At 36.8% G+C, this 22127-nt stretch overlaps 1 protein-coding gene across 1 annotated transcript in view; it reads right to left on the bottom strand.

Moving 5' to 3' along the window:
* The window catches only part of wdfy3 (WD repeat and FYVE domain containing 3), a 93714-nt gene extending 73202 nt beyond the window's left edge, over window positions 1-20512 (bottom strand). The window contains exon 1 of the mRNA XM_088008630.1: window positions 20421-20512. The gene's annotated coding sequence lies outside the window, so the exon portion shown is untranslated. The remainder of the gene's footprint in view (window positions 1-20420) is intronic.
* Between the last annotated feature and the right edge of the window lie 1615 nt (window positions 20513-22127).

Raw genomic sequence — 22127 nt, 5'->3', positions numbered from 1 at the left:
ATTAAAGTCATGTTATCACTATCAGGCCTGGAGAGGCAGCTCTTCTAAACTGTATGGTATGATAGCTCTGCTATACGTTGAAGTGTATAAAACTGATTTTTGATCAAATAACATTTAAAATGTTTAATAATAACTGTCAGAATGTACTGATCTGTAATGAAAATGCTGTATTGATTTAATTATTGCAGAAGCTTCTGCAGGGTTTGGTTGCAGTTAGATCTAAATAGGGAAATGATTTCTTCATTTAGGTTTTAGAAAACCATCACCTCAAGTTTCTTTCTGTTTTTATAAAACATTTTGACCTGCTTACCGCTTTGCACAAGTTAAGACAACAAAAATATTGCCACACTTCTATTATTTTCTTCTGATCATTAGACAAAAGTTCCAAGTTTCATCTTTGGTATTTTATGAAATTCTTAACAACATTGGCCTGTAGAGACTTTACTTGGGAAAAGAAAAATCTCTTGTGAGCTCCTATGTGAAACTGCGGTGGGTGGGAACTGATTCACAAATTAATCACCAGGGAAAAGAATTGAATTTCCACTCCTGATACTAGAAGCTGCTGCAACAGGAAGCCATTTTTGTTCATGCTTTCATTTCCAGAATAGAGACGGAAATGTATCATGAATAATCTGTGTTATTATTCTTTATTTATTTTGTTTATTTCTAAACTGCATAAACACAAAGTCTTAAGTATTCTCTTCTAGTTTCTAGTGCAAATAATTAAGACGACTTGAAAAAAAGACAAAACTAACTTGCAAGTAACTTTTCAACAAGAAACGTTTAGAGTTAATTCATTAATATTGGCAAATATTAAGGAATTATATTAATCAATAATTTAAGCCTCATCGTTCAAGGATGTAGGAATGATTAAGAAACCATCTTTCGGATCAGTTAGGATCCGAAAGATGGTTATCACAGTTTTTATTAAACTGTGAGAAAAAACTAATCTGGGATTGTCAAATTGGTGTAAAGATTAGCCAAAGTGTTGCTCCAATGATCTGAATATTTTCTCAACTTTTATGGCCATCTTGTAAAATAATAAACCACAAAAATGAAATTAGAAATGGCATTGAGAACTGCTGTAACCAGAATATAATTGGCATTTTATTTTATTTATTTAAAAGTGATAGAATCTGCCAATGAAATTAGTACTTTTTTATCAATATTATGAAATTATTGTCATCAAACAAGCTTCTATATCTTGCTGAAAAGTTACTTTCAGGCTAGTTTTGTCTTATTTCAAGTCTATCGAGTTATTTTCACTAGAAGCTAGAGCAAAAATACTTGGTAAAACTTTGTGTTTTAGCAGTGTAAATAAAGAAGAATGCGGTGATCTGTGCAGATTCTGTCTCAGGTTGTGGGCCGCAGCAATCAGTTCCTCTACAGCCACTGTCCTTCCTCTTCCTGCTATGACACAAATCACTGTTTCTTTCTATTTTACTCCTAATAACATGCTAGCTCTAAACACAAATCCACAGTAGCTCTCCACTGTTGATGGGCAGATTTTTGGCTGTTTCTACTTCAGCTGGTCAGATAGCAGAAAGTCTGTGGGGCTTGTGGGGAAAAGCTGCTGGTGTTCAGCGCATTTGACTGAGCCAGCAAAGTGATCAAGAAGTGGCTTTAGTAGCATCAGCACTAAAGTCCAGACTTTAGCCGCCAGCTCAGATAGAAACTCGGGTCGTGTCCTGTTGAAAAGCTTCCAGTCAAGAAGAAAAACTCGAAAGGACATCAGAAATGAAGGAACCAAAAGCAGAAGTGGCTTAAATATATCCGGGCCAATGAGCCCAAAGTCGTCACTCAAGGATGCAGGAACCGTTATGAAACCGTCTTTCGGATCAGCTTGGATCAGGTCAAACTGCAATCAGAAACTATTCTGGAATTATGAAATCGGTGTAAAGATTAGCCAAGGTGTTGCTCCAATGACCTGAATATTTTCTCACCCATTTTGTAAAATAATAAACCTCAAAAATTAAATACGAAATGGTTATGAAAACAGTTGTAATCAGGTTAACTGAGGACGAAAGGAAAAGGAAGTAAAAATGAAGCATCAAGTCAATGATAAATTTTTTATAAGGTTTTAAGAATTAAATGTCAGACATGCAAGTAGAGCTGATACGATTAATCAGATTAATACGATTAATCGGATTAATACGATTAATTGTAGGGCTGATACGATTAATCGGATTAATATGATTAATTGTAGGGCTGATACGATTAATCAGATTAATATGATTAACTGTAGGGCTGATACGATTAATCGGATTAATATGATTAATTGTAGGGCTGATATGATTAATTGGATTAATATGATTTAATTGTGGGGCTGATACGATTAATCGGATTAATATGATTAATTGTAGGGCTGATATGATTAATCGGATTAATATGATTTAATTGTGGGGCTGATACGATTAATCGGATTAATATGATTAATTGTAGGGCTGATATGATTAATCGGATTAATATGATTTAATTGTGGGGCTGATACGATTAATTGTATTAATATGATTAATTGAAGGGCTGATACGATTAATCAGGTTAAAAGATTTAATCCTAGAGCTGAAACGGTTAGTTGATTAATATGATTAACTCTATTGTATTAATCATATGAATATGATATAATCAATCCAACTAATCAGATTGATATGATTAACTGGATTAATAGGATTAATTGTAATCGTTGACAATTATTTAAATAATTTAGTATGTTAACTGGAGTATTTAAACAACATATTCAGATCAGTAAGACAAAAAATTATAAAAACTACAAATATTTTGCACTTAAGGTTAAAAAGACACTATTTGTAGATATTTTCTAACTAGAACTCCTCAAGAAGGAAAGTTTTAGCTTCACCTGGTTTAAATGCTGTAAAAAATCTACTAATCACCATTTGCTATCTAAATATTAATTGGTTGATCCAAAAATAATCAACAGATGCATCCTTTGCTACAAATGATCAAGCGTTCACTGAAAGAAAACTTTTATTGCATTTCAGGCAATAAAATATTGATTTTATCATTTAAAAGGAACAAAATTATTTGTTTATTTGCATCTTTCAATGCGTTTTTTTAATCATTCTATAAAAAGGATTAAATGACAAATCTACAGAATGTTCCAAGTTTCTTATCCTATTAATCGAATAATCGTCAAAACAATCGATCAATCGATAACTATTTGTTACAAAGAACATAAGGTAGCCGTTGTTGCTGTAGTTGTTAATTTTATTGCCGAGTGCTTACACGGACATGCCGGTTAATCTGTAAATAAAGTAATAAAAAAAAATAAAAATAAAAAAAAGAAACAAAATGTCAATACTTAGTATTGCAATATTCAATAAACACAAACTTAAACATAGATTTAGGAGCTTGGCTTGACTAGACTAGCCGGTTATAAAGCAAAGTTTACTCTTAGAACACTTCGTAATATAATAAACGTCAGCATTCATATATCACAGTGCAGCAAACAGCTAGCATTTGGCTAATTAGCTCTAGCAAATTCACCAAGCGCACGCTTAGAACAGATAAATACTTATCTCCTACAGCTTTACAGCATTAATATAAACGTTGGGCAACACTCAAACATTAGTAAGATGTGATTTTATGGCAGGTTCGGCATTTTAGTTTAAGCTAACGCAGCATAAGTACACTACTGGTCCGCCGTTCGTTTTCTTCTTCTACACATTAATTCACAGACCAACACAAAACAACTATAGAGCCCCCTAGTGGAATTGGAGGAGTGAATCCAACACTATTGTTATTTATTCAGAGCAAATAGCCACAAATGGGTTGAGGTCAATTACAGTACAAAAACATGACACGATTTTCCCCTTATTGTTGCATGTTTATGCTGAAACAGCTGATCTATTTCTGTCCTGTAACATATCCCTGAAGCACATCAAAGAAAGCATTTATTCCTGAACAATGCTGACTGTTGGCTTTGTAGCGAGGAGCCGATGTAACGGAGAGCCAGTGAAGCAGATAAGAGTGCAGAGAGAACGGCGGAGCCGGAGCACAGCGAGGAACCGGACCGCAAACTGGGCCAAACACATGTCATACGACTTCAGCATAAGGCTGAGCTGGAAAAACCAACAAAAGGGAAGGCAGTGACACATGAAGGATTAGCGCTCACTCCACCTACAGCAACCAGAGTCCTGCAGACTTTCTTCTCTAGTTCTGGTAGATCAGAAACAGACATTTCACCAGAAAGATGCTGCTGGGTTTAGAAGACTTATAGAATAGGCCATAATGTGATAAATTAAGGTTTTGAATAATAGTTTAGGCCTTTCGCAATAACTAATTAATCAGTTTCATGTTAAATTAAAACAAGCTCAATAATTTCCATTTTCAAGATTTATTTTTTATTCTCCCTTTCTACCAAAAGATGGGTGAAAAAGTCTTCAATCTGCTGCTTTGGTCTCAGCTAGCTTTGTTTTTGTATGGATAATTTAACTAAATGTATTTATTGTAGGGCTGTTGTAAACGAATATTTTAGTAATCGAGTAATCTATTGATTATTCTTACGATTAATCGAGTAATCGGATAAAAAAAATTATAAAATGAAATATTGGTAAATCTGGCATAATACCGGTGTTACTATCAGATATCAATATCAGTCCAATTTTTCATATTTGAGCATCCCTAACAGTTGCTTTATTGTAGTTTAGAAAACTAACCTGTAACAATAATAGCTCACTTTCTAAGTTAACCAGAAGAAAAGTTATAGAAAAATCTGAAATTATATTGAATTTAATAACAAAGAGGCAGGCTCACAAATATGCTTATAAAAATGTCTACAATCCAGCTTTTAGTTCATGTATTCATCTTCAGTGAGTTTAATAGATTAATTAAACTCACCTTGCCACCTAACCTGTCACGCTTTGGGTTTGAAAATACGGGAAATGTCGCCTGGAGTGGGAGGAGAGGGCGAATGAAGAACGTAAGATGGGGTGGAGGGGAGGAAATAGACCAGCGGACTGACGAACCGTTAGACCGGGGGACGAACACGGGGGGAAGCAATACGGGATATTTACAACACCTTCACTGGTCACACTCAGAAACTCATCTACCAGCCATGTACGATGCGCTCCGCCACCCGTTTCTTCAGACCGGGATATGAAATTTATTGTGCGGTTCGTCGGTAAAGCTACATTTACACGGTAAGCATCAGCTACTCAGCCGCCCGCCCTGTTCAGGCTATCCGCTCACCTCAGCGCTCTTCCCGCCGTTCGCTTTCAACCAGCAGCACCGTAGGAGAAATGCTGCCGTACTCCAGGCATTCCCCCAGTCATTTTAAGGATGCTTATTGGTTCCCCAAAAACGATAAAAAGTCGGGCATTATCATCAATCAATAAAATCCCCAAGGGCCAATCTTGAAGATTGGACTTTATGCCGCTGAGACTTAGCTTTTGTCAACAACTCAGAGGCGGAAGTGAGAGCTCCGCGCAACGCAAATGAAGTCCCGGCCGGAACACGGTGCGCTAACTAATAAAACATAAATTAACGAAGCTTCGAGGCAGGTAAATTTTCCTCGAGGAATTTTAGTAATCGAGGTACTCGAATCATTCGAGGAATCGTTTCAGCCCTAATTTATTGTTTCTGTTGTTTATTTAATTTGGATATTTAAAATGTCCTCCAGTTCCAGTGTTAAATGTTCATTTGAATTTGAAGTTTATTGATCTTTGAGAATGTGTTCTTGCATTATTATGCTGTTACTATTATATTACTTGAAAATTGAATCATTAATGACTTTACCCAAAATGCTAAAAAGGTCACTAATTTATGGAAGCACAAATGAGAAAGACATGAAATAGTGTAACTGATATGCTCATTGCAATGTATACCAATATTATTGACATTGCAGTTTTTCTAACAGCAGGACAAAAGCAGCACACTTTGCAGCAATCGTTCCACAGAAAAATTTATTTTGAATCTGTTCAGAACAGCGCTACAGCCTGGTTGCGCTTTCTAAAAAAAACAAAAAAAAACAAGCAGAAACAAGTCAAACACAAACCTGCTAAACAGTAACCAGACCACAAAGTTACCAGACAAACACACAAATGATTAAATAAAAGCAGCTGACACAATATGAAAGCCCACATGGGAACCAAACACCGAGGGATCAGAGGAAAATTCACTGGCCCCTGTAGTCTCAGATAAAAGACTTTAAAACACTTTCTTACTTTATAAATCACTGAATAACTTAGACCTCTTGTTGTTGTGTCAGCCCTTCAGATCACTCAGGTGTTCTGGCTAAAGTCTACTTTAAATCCACAGAATCAGAGCCAAACACTGAGAAGCAGCATTTAGTTTTTTTGCTCCACTAATTTAAAACAAACCTCCAGAAAACTGGAACTGCTGAAACACTGAGTTCTGTAAAATCAAGGCTAAAAACCCAAACCCAAAGTAAGTTTTCTCTTACTTTGTCACTGCAATATAAATTTCTGCTTGTTTGTTGTTTTATTTTCCATTTACTTATGAAAGGCACTTTGTTGTTGGCACCTTGTTGGCACTTGTTGCTGAAAATGTGCATTTTATGAAGAGCAGTATTTGTGTTTTTGCTGCTTTGACTACAGAGCTGTGAGGTCAAAGCCATTCAGTCTGATGACAAAAATATTTTATCACTTTGTATCATTATTGCAATAAATGCTACAAAATATTGTGACCAAATTTAAACTCCAGAAGGAAGAAATGAGGAATCCGTCATTGTACTCTGTTCTTTTTGAACAAAGCTGATACAAATTAGAAAAGTACATTAAAAAAATAATTAAATTAGTGTCTGCAGCCACATGACGCCACTTGGGCTTCATAAGAGTTGTTAAGAGTAACATAAATGAAAACGCCATGCAGCCACACAACAAGATGCTAAATTTGCTCCTTGCTAAGTTCATTTTTCCAGCCTCCTAAAATATCTTCATTATCAAATGTTGTTTTCCCACCACAGATCTAGTTCTGTTTTTCATTTTAGTATCTGAATAAACAGCCTACCCACACCTTTGGCAACTGAGCACAGCTAATTTCTTCATAGAGATGCAAGTCTCTCTTATCTCCTGATGCAAAATGGCTGCAGAGAATAAACTGCAAGCACAAGCAATTTTAATTCCTTACAGGATACCGATTTCTCCACCCAACACTGGCAGCTGTGGAGACAGATTTTCAAACATGGCCAGAGGGTCGGCAAAGTTTTAATATAGAGTTCCACAAGTTAATAAAAGATAAAAAAAACAAGGTTCTCTAACATTGAACCCAAAGACCTCTTTACTACTATATCTCACTGCTGTGTGTTATGTGTGGTTTTTATTTCCGTTGAATTTATTATTGTGTTTTGTGCAAAATCAAAGTTTATTCATCTTTGCGAGGGTGAACTTGTAATTTATGCTAATATCAATCTATTACTTTAAAATGGCCTCAAAAACAACAATATTATCGTTTATCACAACTATTTCTGTGATAATTTATTGTCCAGTAAAATTTATCGTGACAATCTGACTGTATTAAAAAAGTAGAAGCGTTTAAAGAGGAAGTGCATTCATAATACATTTTCAAATACAGAAACTGGTCTCATAAGCGTAATTTTGACGTTTTTACATTTACCGATATTTCTTCCTCAGCGTTTTTAATGACATGCATAAGTGGCCCAGACTTCAGACTCGACATCACCGATCTTTCTGTTTGGTGAGCTGCACACACGGACTCCAATATGCGTATGTGTGCGACCAGTTGAAACTCCAGGTTAGGCCAAATGACTAGGACTGTGGCAATAAGCAATAAATCAATTAATTGCATGATAAATTAAAACACCCTCACTTTCCATTAGCATGATTTATTGTTCTTATATTTTCTCTCTTTCTACCAAAAACGGGATGACAAAAGTCTCCGGTGTGGTGTTTTGGTCTCAACTAGCTCCTTTATTTGTTTACCGAGATTCCATAATTCATTTTATTTGCTGTTTCTGTTGTTTGGTTTGTTTATTTTGGATATTTAAAATGTCTTCCACTTCCAGTGTTTAGTGTTCATTAGCATTTAAAGTTTATTGATCTTTAATGTGTTCTTACATTATTATTTCATTACAATTACATTACTTGAAAATGGTCTCAAAACAGCAATATTGTCGTTTATCACAATAACTTCTGGGACCACTTATCGTCCAGCAAAATTTGTTATTGTGCATCTATCATTTGTCTTTTTGTCCTGATGTAATAGAAAAGAAAATTTGAAATCGGCGTCTAGGACTTGACCTACAGAAGCAGACGGCTCACTGAATATTGATGAATCTCAAGCAAAGCTGAAATGACAAGAACGATAAAGACAGCATCTTTAATGATGTTACCTTCATTGTTCAAAGAATCACCACCATAGAGCAAAAAGTAAATGCATTTATCACAACTAATTTTATATTACAGGCACAGCCAGAAAAAACTGCATCAGAAAATGTTTTTGTCTTGGCTGGAGCAAAGAAAACGAGTTGGTGGCATCAATGGAATGACAACTCCTCTGCAGTGGGAATCTGTGCCTGTTTTCTGGGTCTTCCAGTTTTTTAAAGCACTCTCTTTAAGCGAACGCCAGCTTCAATGAACGTCTTGAAGAGTTAACACTAACTCCTGGGAGATGAAGGCAGCCAATGCCCTGGAAAGGCCCAGCTCTTCAAAAGCCTGTCTGGTTGTTCCTCTGGAGAAAGTGACGTAATGTCAGTTTGCAGGGGAAGGTGGAGGAGAAAGAGAAAAGGAATGGGGGGATTTGACAGCAGCGAGATAAAACACAAACTTTCCCAACAAAATGCTAATTCAGAGAAACTAAAAAGAGTGCAGAGTGCTGATTTCACGCCAAACCCCCACACAAATGCTGGTACGTTTGGTTTCAAAGAGAGAAACTGCCTGCTCTGGAAACATTAGAAAGACCCACATGGCAGATTCTGACTAATATGTGTAAGAAATATACCCATCATTTGGTAGGGGACCAGTTGGCTGATTTTCATGTTAAAGTAGCTCCATTGTGAAGCTACAAATAATTTTTTTCCTCCAGTCTGTGAACACACCATGGCAAATCGGTTAATTTGCTCTAATAATAGCCTGAGTGTGAAAGTTTTTCCTAAGTGAGTGTATCTGCCACTTCTGCAAAGTGTTTAACGTTCGGTTAGAGGAAGCACAGAGGTGTGAGGACGTCCTAGAAGAAGACTTGAGTTATATCTACCATTCATTTTACTATCAACATGCAGCTATTGCTTTGATTTATAGTAATATTTGCTAGATTCATGGATAAGGTGAAGTATACTTATTTACAGATGCATTGATGATGCTTTGACTGGAATAAAGTTCTCAATTATTCTTTTCTTTCAAAGAACAACAGATTTAGTTCAACTTTGTTTTAATTTTACAGTTAAGCCCAAATCAGTGAATACACATGGCAGATTATGATTTAAATCAACAAAAACAGAGATGGGTATCTAAAAGATCCCTAAACAACGTAAAAGAAGGAATTTTGAAAAAAAAAAAAAAAGGTTGTAAAATGCAAGAAAAAAGCATGGAGACGATTGTTTGTACTCTTTGCAAAGGGCAAAAGAAAAATATTGATTAACCTTCCAGGAATTAAACTTTTCTCATACGGGTGCACTGATTTACATTTTCTGATCAATCATTTACCTTTAAGAAGCCTGATCTGCTCATTCAAATTTTGTCCAATACTGACTTATTTTGACTAAAAAAATCTCTAAATCTCTAAGTATAGTGACAAAGTTGATTGTCTTTTGTGCTCTTCAAGTATTTCAGACTGGACAGCTTCCTTGCGATCACCTGAATCTTTATCCAGCTCCACAGACTGAAGTCAGTTATCAGCCTGGGCTGCTTCAAGATGTTAATACTACTTCCTGTCTAACAAATACCAAATATATTACATGTATTGTGTTTTGTTCCATGTGCATTGACAAAACTGACAAAAAAATTGATGGTTTAACAATAGGTTCCCATAGTAACCATTGCTTGTGTGGGATTGGCTATTGTCTGGATGTTAATATAGCAAAAGAATGAGCTGCCTTTCCCAAAAGTTAGTAAATACTTGCCTCAGCATATTGAAAATGTCATTATGTGCCTTCAATATTAATTTATTTTGAATTTCCAGTCATATTGCAAAGTATTTATTGTTATAACTTCTAAATATAAAGTTTAGTATGTAGGAGCTTTTAGTGTTTTGCAAGATTTCAGGTAATATAATGGTACAATAATGCAAGAATACATTCTCGAAGATTAATAAACTTTAAATTCAAATAAACATTTAATACAGAAACTGGAAGACATTTTAATATCCAAAATAAATACTCAAAACAACAGAAATAACTAATACATTGTATTATGAAGCCTGTGAATACAAAATAAGGTCTAGTTGAGACCAAAGCAGCAGACTGAGGATTTTCCTCATCCTGTTTTTGGTAGGAAGAAAGAAAAGAGAAAAACGATAAATCATGCAAATGGAAATTATTGAGCTCATTTAATTTATCGTACCATTAATTGATTTATTTATAGCTTACTGCATTTAATCTTCAGAGATTAAAACGACAGAAAATAAGAGCTGTGATGATCAATAACCTGTAAACTGGTGTGTTTCTATATCGGTGAAGTGAGTAAACAAACTAAGAGTCGCCACGGAGACAAGCTTAGCACCCAGCTCTGATTTCTCCTACCTGCTGTTCTCTCTGCGCTCTGCCAGCATTTCAACTCTTCACCACCAGAAGAAACAAAAATATTCCATCAAAAGGCAGAAATCGGCCGCTCGTGCCCCTGTGAAAACGTTCCTTTCCGAAAAGCCCTGGCGATGGCGGAGTCATGCCTTTCCGTCTTGGCAGCATCAGAACAGCACATGCTACGCACAGAGCGCGGAGGCAGGGATCGTCTTCAACTGGCAGTGCTAGAGGCTTTGTTTTCCACTAAGCATACTGTGTGTGTGTGTGGTCTGCCGGGACTGGCACAGCTGATCCCCCCCTGACACCGGGTGGGGTGTACAGAGCTTCAGAGAGAGAGAGAGAGAGAGAGAGGAGGGTGGAGTGTGGCGAACACTACATCCATAACAGAGAGGAATGAACCATTTCGTCAAGAGGAGGGGAAGAAATGAGCTAAATTAAAAACCACTGTCAATGTGGTTTAAGGAATTAAAGTTAATTTGTGAAAAATCTGTCAAAAGTTCAAGAAAATTTGTAAAGTTGGATTTAAAAAAAACACTTTAGGGTGTATTTACACCAGTTGTTTTTAATCTGCTTTAACAGAACTCCAGTTTGTCTGTCACTTTAACACCGCACTTTGTCAAACTATTCAAACCAATTGAAAAACTTGTTCCCCTCCTCGCCTGTTGTGGCGCTGCACCCACAACTGTGGAAGGAAACATCACAAAAACCTCTGAAGAAGACACTGAGCACAACCTCCGTTTTCACAAAATGTAAACAAAAATGGAGTGGCATGAGATTTTAGCAGTTGTAGAATTTCTCATGTGAGCGATAGATTCTTCCTTTTTTTGTTTGGAAAATCTGGAAAGTTAGATTAAAAAACAATTCAGCCCTGTTTAGTCTGCTTTACTCAAACTCTAGGCTGTTTGTCAGTTTGCTTTAACATTGCACTTTGTAAAACAATTCAAACTAATTGGAAAAAAAAACCTGTTCCCCTCCTTGCCTGTAGTGGCGCTGTAGCAAGAACTATGGAAGTAAACAAACAAATTCTAATTCAGACCAAAAAGTGAACACTGGTCTGTTCGGTTGAAGTGAACTCTGACACGGTTTGAATGAATATGTGAACGCCACATGAACTGCAGCAGGAAGCAAACAATAGCGCAGGGCATTCTGGGTGAATACAACCAAACCAAACGCAGGAGTTTGTTTTGATCGTGGTCTTTTACCAATCACAAAAGAGAAATCCCACTATTCCTAAAGCCTGACGGTACTCCATTTTTGTTCACATTTAGCGAAGAAGGAAGTTACATTCATGTCTTTCTCTGAGGTTTTCATGTTGTTTCCTTCAGTAGTTCTTGATGCAACGCCACCACTGGGGAACAGTTTTTTCTACTGGTTTGGATCATTTGACAATGCGGTGTGAAAGAGAACCAGAAGTTATTGTGAAAAACGATGATATTGTTTGAAACCATTTTTAAATAATACAGTGGCATAACAATGCAATAACACATTCTCAAAGAACAATAAACTTTAAATCCTAATGAACATTTATCACTGGAACTGGAAGGTTTTTTAAATAACCAAAATAAATAAACAAATTAACAGAAACAACAAATAAAATGAATTATGAAGTCTCTGTAAACAAAACTGTCCTTCAAAAAAGGTCTAGTTGAGACCAAGACACCAGACTGAAGACTTTTCTCATCCAGTTTTTGGTAGAAAGAGAGAGAAAATCACACAAATTAATTTTAATTTATTATCCTATTAAATGATTTATTGCTTACTGCGACAGGCCTAACGAGGATGATCCCTTTTAAAACTCTGCTATTTGAGTTTATATTTTTAGGCATCAGTGGCCTTTGATGAACAGTAAATAGATGGAAATCATGCAGAAAGTGGGAATCAAACCCATGAAAACCATATCAAGGACTATAACCTCTTCACATGGTGATCGCGCTCTACTAACTGAGCCACCCAGCGCTCCTGGATTTATTTTTTATTGAAGGCTGAAATTTGCTCACATATTTATGAGGAAGAAGACTCAGGAATATGGTTTCCAGATGCACACTGAGGTGTATAAAATGACTCCAGCAGGGAAAAGAAAACATCCTGCGCCGCACCGAATGAAGCCTGCAACACATTCTCATAACAAACACACAAACTTGAATATACAGCTGAAGATTTAAAAAGTAAATAATAAAATAAAACACCAACCAGTCTCAGAGAAAAAGCGAGAGAAAAAGCTGTTGTGTTATACAGCCTTAAGGGATCCTCAGGAACCAGAATGTTATTTGACGCATTATCTGCCTAAAACTGGGCTCATTGTGTGAACTGGAACTGCATTATAAGTGTTTATGTGAGCATGCAGGGCATTTTATATTATGACTCAATGTGGCTATGCATTAGAGTTTATGAAAAACACATTGAAATAAATTACGGCAATAAACAAAGCTGGAATATTTCATTTTCCATCTGTCCAATAAAACAGCAAACCATTACCCTGCTTTGACTAGTCTATAGAATAACCCGAAGCCGACATGCAGCTTCAAAACACCGAAACATGAATCCATTATTTATAAAAAAATAAAATTGTTATGAAATTCCTGAAAGCTTTAAAATGCATAAATTATCCTTGAATTTACCAGCACAGTAAATGACGCACAACAGCTAAATAAGACATTACTGTCTAAACTGACTTCCTGTTATCCTCAGCACTTTTGGTTCCTTCTGAGAATGAAAAAAACTGAAATTATTCAGTTTAAGAATAAACAAACTTCCTGTGGTTCCTAAATTAATTCTGCAAAACAAGTTTAAAAGCACATAACACAACTAGATGAGACGGACAGACTATTAACTATTTTGGGTTTTTTGCTCTGGGAAATGATGTATATACAAGTATATATATACATATGTATGATTTATCAATAATTTTGTTTACAGAGACTTAACTCAATTTATTTGCTGTTTCCTGTTATTTTGTTTATTTATTGTGCATATCTAAAACGTCTTCCAGTTCCTATGTTAAATGTTCATTAGAATTTATAGTTGATTAATATTTGAGAATGTTTCTTGCATATTATGCCATTACCATCTTATTACTTGAAAATGGTCTCAAAGCAACAATATTATCGTTTATCATCCAACATTGACTAACATCTACAGGTGCAGAAAAAACATAGATTTGAAAAATCGCAGTTCCAAGGCCTTGAAATTTTAAATCAATTCAAAATGCGAAAACGCATTGATTTCAAAATCCATTCAGCTTCTATTAGCAAGTACACTTCAAATGGGATTATGCGTCCACTCAGTCACCGCAGGTACTTAGAATAATTTGATACTTTTTCTATTTAAGAAAAAGCCAGGCGGACAAGCTAACCTAACAATGGACATTTAAATTACAGAACTTTAGGCACCAACCTATTTTTGCTTTAACATAAACTGGAGGAATTTGATTAAGTATGAAACTGTTTTAAATAAATGTTTTGTTTACACCATGTCTCCTTCTTGTCAGACACGTAATTGAATTAAAAATAGTTTCCACATCAAAACATGACCTTAAAGATCTAAATCAAATTTATAAAAATTATAAATTATGTATCCCTTATTGAAACAAATGCTTATCAAATAATATCAAAACAAAACTGCTTACTGAAAACATGGTTGTGTTTGGGCTAATTAAAAATCATCCAATTATGTTACATATTAATACAGAGAGCCTGATAAAAAACAAAGTCTGATGCTGTATTTCTATCTGACAGTTCACTTCGTCATCCTCTGTAACGCATTTCACTTGGTCCAAAAGGAATCGCTCTTTGTTCTCTCGGAGGTGAATCTGCATTATCCGCAAGATTTACATGTAGCTTCATAGTTTCACCGAATCAATAACAGGCCAACAAAGCACAAAATCCTAAGTGCTGCAGCACAAAGAGGAAATCACAGGGATAAGATGTAATATCAGGTCAGAAGATTTGCTTTCATTCTTTCATACAAACGATTTACTGAAATGTTTCTATTTACATTCATGTAAAACTGTATGAAACGCAATTTATAGTAAGAGACAGGGAGTCTAATTTCCCAATTTCTCCTTTTTATCTTTAGAGCTTTTTGATGCATTATTGATGATGATTATTTCTAAAAGTCTCCATCATGTCTTAATAACACTGATAATAAATGATATTTGCAGTGGAAAATGACAGATTTATGGCTGTTATCGTCACATGTAAATAAGATCTTCTTTGTTTGCATTAGTTACCCCAGATCTCAGAAAGTAACCCCGGTTCTGTCGAACCTGTTTTGTAGCACGATGATCAGACAATGAAGCAACTGTTTGTTCCAGGGCAGTGCAATGCAAATATTCTGATCAAATCTACAGCTACCAAACATCAAAGCTGGGGAAGATATACAGTAAACACAGGGTGAATTACCAGAATATATTTTAATACTGATTAAAATATACAGTTTGAAAGGGTACTACAGAGTAACATTTGCCTACATTTGGGCTACAATCAAACTGACAAGCTGTTAGAAAACTGTGGCACAGCTCAGTAACAGTCAACACCTATTAAGTTAACTGCTAAATCTACCTAAAATAAGAGGCAGTTTATATGATAAAATGAATCAAAACAACAAATTCATTTGAAAGACATGTATTTATGTCAAGGCAACCCTTGTTTTAGCCCTGCAGAGGAAAGCAGACTCAACCACTGACAGGAGTTTCAAGTTACAAAGCCTGCTAGCAATGAAAGCCGAGTGGGAGAAAAGCAGAAGAATGGAAGACGTCAAGGCTAAAGCTACTGTATGCTAACATTCAATTTGTGAAGGTCTTGAGCTTTTCCTATTAAAAACAGTCTGTTCGACACAATAAAAGGAAATTAAACTGCTGGATAAGTCTTGACATGCGACCTATCAATCAAAAACTAAAACATACAACCGATTCTGAACAATGAAGGCTACAAATTCAGTGTGCTCATTAAAATGAACTTGTATTTTCTACGACATGCTGAGGCATGTCTGCAGCTCTGCACGCAGTACAAGACAGCTGTTCTTGTTTTATCCTATTAAACTGTCACCCAATGCAAATGCGACCTATATCTGACTTAGCTTAGGGAAGTCTGGATGGCATAAATCCAGTCTTTTCATCCAAAAAATCTAATTGCTGCCACTTCCATATGCAGTACTAAATCAGATACATATCCAATAGTCTTCAAGCATATGCAGTCATATCACATTTTATCTCATTGACATGTGACATGCGTCATAATAAATCCAGTTAAGGGTTCCCCCAGTGTATTATAAGCCTGGCGGGCCACCAAGCTTCACTTGGGGTGCAACTATAGCTTATAAGTGTATTAAAACCCTGCCAAGCCACAAGGTTGTTATTGGGGTACAAACAAAGCTTATAAGTGTATTATAAAGGGGCAACCAGGGTTTATTGGGGGCACAATAAGTGCAATAAGCTTTACTTGGGGTAAGTGTATTATATTATAAGCCTGAATGTTCACCAAGCTTTTCCTGGGGCACAAGTAAAGTTCATGACTGTATTTTAAGCCTGGCAGGTGACCAGGCTGTACTTGCACTCCCACCAGGCACCAGTAACAGTGACACCAGTGTCTCTTTGGTGAAACGTAAAGTCAGTATTTGAACACATAAGGAGACCAAGGTTAGGAGTTCTGTATTTTTATTCACCACTGCTGTTGTTCCTAGTCTATATGCCAACTACTTTAATGAATAAAGTAAAAAAAAAAAATCTATTTTTTTGTGTTTGCTTTTTAAGACTTTATAGTTGGTGTTTAGGCATTGTTAATAATGCCTTCCGATAGCACATAATTACCTACTAATGTTTTCAAATTTCTTGTCAACTTTAAACATGCCTTAGCTTAAAAACACGGTGGGCTGCTGGATGACTGCCTTAGCATCCCAACCACTGGGCTTAGCAAGTTTTCATGAGGAAACACTGAAGGATGTAAACAATGGAAGCAGTGCCGTTACTTTGGATAGAGCTACGGTAATCTAATAAGAAGACAGAGAATCTTGTGGTACATATAAGTCAAGGATCAGGGGGGATAATTTAGATGCTGTCCTTTATATAACAATACAATTTTTAAAGAGAAGTCTGTGTTAGATGAAATTAGTATTGGTATTTCAAAGCCTTCCAAAACAGTAAATAAACCAAAATATTCAGATCTGTACCACATCAGAAATCCTCATATGATACGTCAGAGTCAATAGGGGTCAGTTCACTTCATCACTCACTTTTTTCCTGTTTTAGCTATAAAAATACTAAAATAGGAAAAACAAAGTTCATGAAATCAGAGCCTCTTGCTTCCAGTACGAGCACACAGTGACTCTGCTGTCCTTTCACACACGGCTCTCTGTGCAGAAATAAACTCAATTTCCAGATAAAGTTACAACCAGACAGAAACACTGTTTAGCATCGAGAGCAACGTGCAAATCCATCTAAATGCTCGGCATTAAACCACCACTTCAGATAATTTGGATTTTATATTAGATTTGACTCTAATGCTGATCTGTGGCCAAAAAAGGTGGAAAAGTGCTGCTTCATTGCTTTTTGCTGGTGGCTACAAAGATTCTTCTTTTAGCCACATCTGCAGACTTTATCCTGAAGAAAATTTAGTGAATCAGGTTCAGCTTGCGTGCATGTTTTATGTCTATTGCTATTTAAGGCTTGCAGCTGGAGGAAAATGACACTGATAAGGCCTTTAAACCTAATTTATGTCATACAAAAAACATTATTTCCTGCTGTGTGAGCAACAGACTGAAAATTAACAAGGTGTGAGGTATTTTCTACACAAGATTTTGGGGAAAATGGTTATATTAAAAACTTTTAGAAATGACAAACCCTATTCTAAATCTAAGAGAAACAAATATATAATTTTTATCATCAGTTAAATCTATAAATTTAAAAATCTATATTTGGTTTTAACATAATCTTTTAATTTGACTGACAGATTCTTTCTGAGTGGTACGTTTCTTTGCATCGCAAAACTGAAAAAAAAACGTCAAGAAAACTGCAAAACAGCTGAAACGCTGAGTTTCTTCAATTAAAGCTGTTGCTGACCTCAAGGTCAGACAGTTCAATGCTTAGAGAAGTGAAAGAAAATCCCAAGAGCTCCATTTCAGATATTAAAGGTTTCAGCTAGCATGCTAAATGCCCCATGCTAAAGGTCATGACAGTACAATAAGAAAAGGACTGAACAAGCGTGGCTTGCTTTATAGGTTGAGAATAAGAAGACGACTTCCTTTTTCTAAAAATAACATGACTTAGGTTTGCAAAGCTGAATCTTAATGAGCCAGAGGCATGATTTTTGTTTGTAATGCACAGAAGTATATTTAGAAAAAATAAGTGTAAACATCTGGTAAAATCTGTCCAGCATGATGGTGAAGGTGTGATGATTAGGGTTGTTTTGCATCCACTAAGTGAGCTGGAGTCTGATGTCTGTAAAGGTATTCTAAATTAAACATGGGGGGTCTGAGAAACAGCTGAATCCTGGGGAAACTGGGTCATGCAAGCAGTTAAATAAAAGTGGATCTACAAACTAGGCAGCTTCTCTACTTTGCGGTCAACTTTGTTGAACACGTTCTAACACTGCGAAGGCTGACATTCGCAGTGTTAGCCTGAGACTCAAGTAGGAATCTGGGGAATCCAAATCATTTTCAAAAATGTCTGATGGCAGACAGATGAGAACCAGAGCCATGGCTGAAACTGTTTACATTCCCCGCTGTCATGATTTTTAATGATTTATCACGTGAACAAACATATACACATGTGATTTTAATTTCCTCTCTTATTTCATGGAAACAGCTCAATTGCAAAATTATGTTTTTCAACATTAGCAGAATATTGACAAAGATTTGCCCACATTTGTAATCAGTAAAAAAGGTTGATTGGTCTCTCTAAATTGTTGTAAGGTGTGACTGGCTGTGTTGCCCAGTGTTGGACTGGAAATCTGTCCAGGAAGTACCCTGCGTCTCACCCAACGACCGCTGGAAATAAGCAAATCCAGCCCTGCACGGATAAGCAGGTACAGACAATGGACAGACAGATGGATGGGTTGCAGATTTGAGAATTACTAACAATAACGTAAACACAACCACAACAATTTTCTTAATTCCTACTTGCAACATATGCCTGGAGACAACTAGATCACACTAGCCACATTTCCATTGACCAGATGATTGCATAATTTGACATTTTGAGAATAAATCTGCTTAATGGAGACTGTCAAATTTTGAAAAAAACTAAATTTTTGATAAAACATTTTGCTGTAAGGATGAGGTCTTTTTTAGCATTTATCAAAATTTGTTTAGTTCACAAAACTGCAATGAAAGCACTTTTTACACATCACACGAGTCTCATGATCAACAACCACATGTTGCCACTAGCAACAAAGAAGAAGACAGCAGGAAGTAGTTGGAGGACGATGGATCAGCATGTTTTATAATCATATATCGTGTGAACAAACTTATTCACGTGCGTTTTAATTGCATTTATCCTTTAAAGGAAACACCATAATTGCGAAATTGTGTTTCTTTCAACATTAGCAGAAAAACGACAAAATATTGTGCACATTTGTAATGGAGAAGCCTCTAATGTTAAACTTTCCAACTACCTAAATACCAAAAATCAACTGACAGGATGCATAAGAAGACACCTTATCAAAATCTGGACTCCTTTAAAAAAATGGGAAACTTTAGAATGTAACAAAAATATTTAGTGATAAAAATAAAACTAGCAGAAATCATTTTTCCTAAAGACAGAATATTCTCTGTTGCTGTGTTTAAAAGTAAGAAATATGGATTAAAACCTATACATTTACATAGATTTAACTGACACATACTCTAAAGAGATCATGCATTTCAGTCACCATTTCTAAATAAATTGCAGCAAAATTTCAGCTATAGATATCCTGTTAAAATATACACACAATATTTATATAATTTAGTTGTTTTAATGCCAATACGGGTTAAATAGTTTGCTTTGACATACCTTATACAAGGCAGAGACGGAGATGTAGGTTAATTAACTGGTGTGCAGACATCCAGGTAGTCGGCCCTAAACCCACAAACAATACGCTGACCAGAAGCAACCACAGGTTATTCTCAATCTGCACCTTTGGCGCACAAGAATACAACAAATCTGGTCGATATAACCACCCACAATATGCGAAATATCAAGAATATACAGTCAAAAGCCATCGATGGTTAAGGATTTGGTTCCCCAACCATGATTTACTAATGTTGACGAATAAAAATGCCTTCACACTGAATCATTCTCGGGTCTGTCAAGGTTATCTTGACAGTGTCCTTGTGGGGTTTTTTTTTCCAAAGCAGCCCATTTTCCTTCAGCCAGCCCCATCAGCTCGGAGTTAAAACCCAGCTGCAGACCTGCAGTTGGTCACCGAAACGCCTCCAGTTAAAACATGTTAGCTCAAAGAAGCTAACCAGCTGATCGCACTAGCATCGCAGCATCTGAGCGACAACTGTCAAACTAAACCGTGACGTCTTCAAATGAAATGCTTTGAAAATAACAAATTATAAAGATATATATTTAAACTACACGTTATAGTGCGAGAATTGAGTTCATAATTTCGTCTTTAATGGTGTTATTGTGACGCTAACAGCGGCTGCACCGTTGCTGGTGCTGTTAACTGACGTGATGAACATTCCTGTATATGCTAACTGTGCTAGGCGGCTAGCTGGCGATGCTAACTAGCCGCTCCAGAGACCTCAGCGTATCCGCCGTCCTACTCACCAGTGAGCGGCCTCTGAGGCGAAGTACTTCGGTGGGAACGTTGACGATAATCTCCAATGTGTGCATCCATATGTCTCAGACGATGCGCAAACCTAAAAGCGGTGAGCGCTTCCTCTCCTTCCTTTTACCGGTAGCCATTTTTTCCTCAACATCCAAATAAAGCGGAGCTCGTCCCGGTTGCGATTAGGTCCCAGAGCCGAGTTTCCTCCAAACAGCATCCTCCTCCTGACACCGCCAGCGTGGAGAGGGGAGCCACATCTGCAACACAAAGCTGACATCTGTTGGATCCTCCTAGGAAAAGCACTCCATGACTTGCATTAAAGGACACGGATCTAAAAAAATATATTCTTACTCCTTTTCTTAGGACCTACACCAGTGCAGTGGTGTCCACACTTTGATTGTTTTTGCAATTTTGCAACTTTTTTTTAAAGGTAATCCGCTCAATAATAATGAAACTTTAAATCATTGTAGACTGAAAATGTAAAGAAGGTTCTTCCACAATTAACGTTATCATTAGACAGGAACGCAGTTTCTAACTTTTTGGGGGTATATATATATATATATATATATATATATATATATATATATATATATATATATATATATATATAAATATATAAATATAAATATATATATATATATATATATATATATATATATATATATATATATATATATATATATATATATATATATATATATATGGTGGTGGATAAAGAACAGAGGAAAGCCGTTGTGGTGGATGTAGCAATACCAAGTGACCACAACATCAGGAAAAAGGAGCACGAGAAACTGGAGAAATACCAGGGCCTCAGAGAGGAACTGGAGAAGGCCTGGAAGGTGAAGACCACAGTGGTGCCTGTGGTCATCGGGGCCCTCGGGGCAGTCACCCCCAAACTGGAGCAGTGGCTACAACAGATCCCAGGAACAACATCAGACATCTCAGTCCAGAAATGTGCAGTTCTAGGCACAGCCAAGATACTGCGCAGAACCCTCAAGCTCCCAGGCCTCTGGTAGAGGACCCGAGCTCAGAGGATGAAAGAGACCACCCGCGGAGGGTGAGAAGGGAATTTTTATATAACATATATATATATAAAAAAAAATTCCCCTCTCACCCTCCGTGGGTGGTCTCTTTCATCCTCTGAGCTCGGGTCCTCTACCAGAGGCCTGGGAGCTTGAGGGTTCTGCGCAGTATCTTGGCTGTGCCTAGAACTGCACATTTCTGGACTGAGATGTCTGATGTTGTTCCTGGGATCTGTTTGAGCCACTGCTCCAGTTTGGGGGTGACTGCCCCGAGGGCCCCGATGACCACAGGCACCACTGTGGTCTTCACCTTCCAGGCCTTCTCCAGTTCCTCTCTGAGGCCCTGGTATTTCTCCAGTTTCTCATGCTCCTTTTTCCTGATGTTGTGGTCACTTGGTATTGCTACATCCACCACAACGGCTTTCCTCTGTTCTTTATCCACCACCACAATGTCCGGTTGGTTCGACATTACCATCTTGTCTGTCTGGATCTGGAAGTCCCACAGGATCTTAGCTCGGTCATTCTCCACCACCTTTGGGGGTGTCCCCCATTTTGACCTCGGGGCTTCCAGTCCATATTCTGCACAGATGTTCCTGTACACTATGCCCGCCACTTGGTTATGTCGTTCCATGTACGCTTTCCCTGCCAGCATCTTGCACCCTGCTGTTATGTGCTGGACTGTCT

The sequence above is a fragment of the Poecilia mexicana genome, unplaced genomic scaffold, assembly GCF_051168715.1.
Source record: "Poecilia mexicana isolate PSO_F unplaced genomic scaffold, ASM5116871v1 scaffold_9, whole genome shotgun sequence".
Taxonomy (NCBI): Eukaryota; Metazoa; Chordata; class Actinopteri; order Cyprinodontiformes; family Poeciliidae; genus Poecilia; species Poecilia mexicana.
Note: the sequence above shows the minus strand (reverse complement) of the source record. Positions and strands in the feature narration are given on the sequence as shown.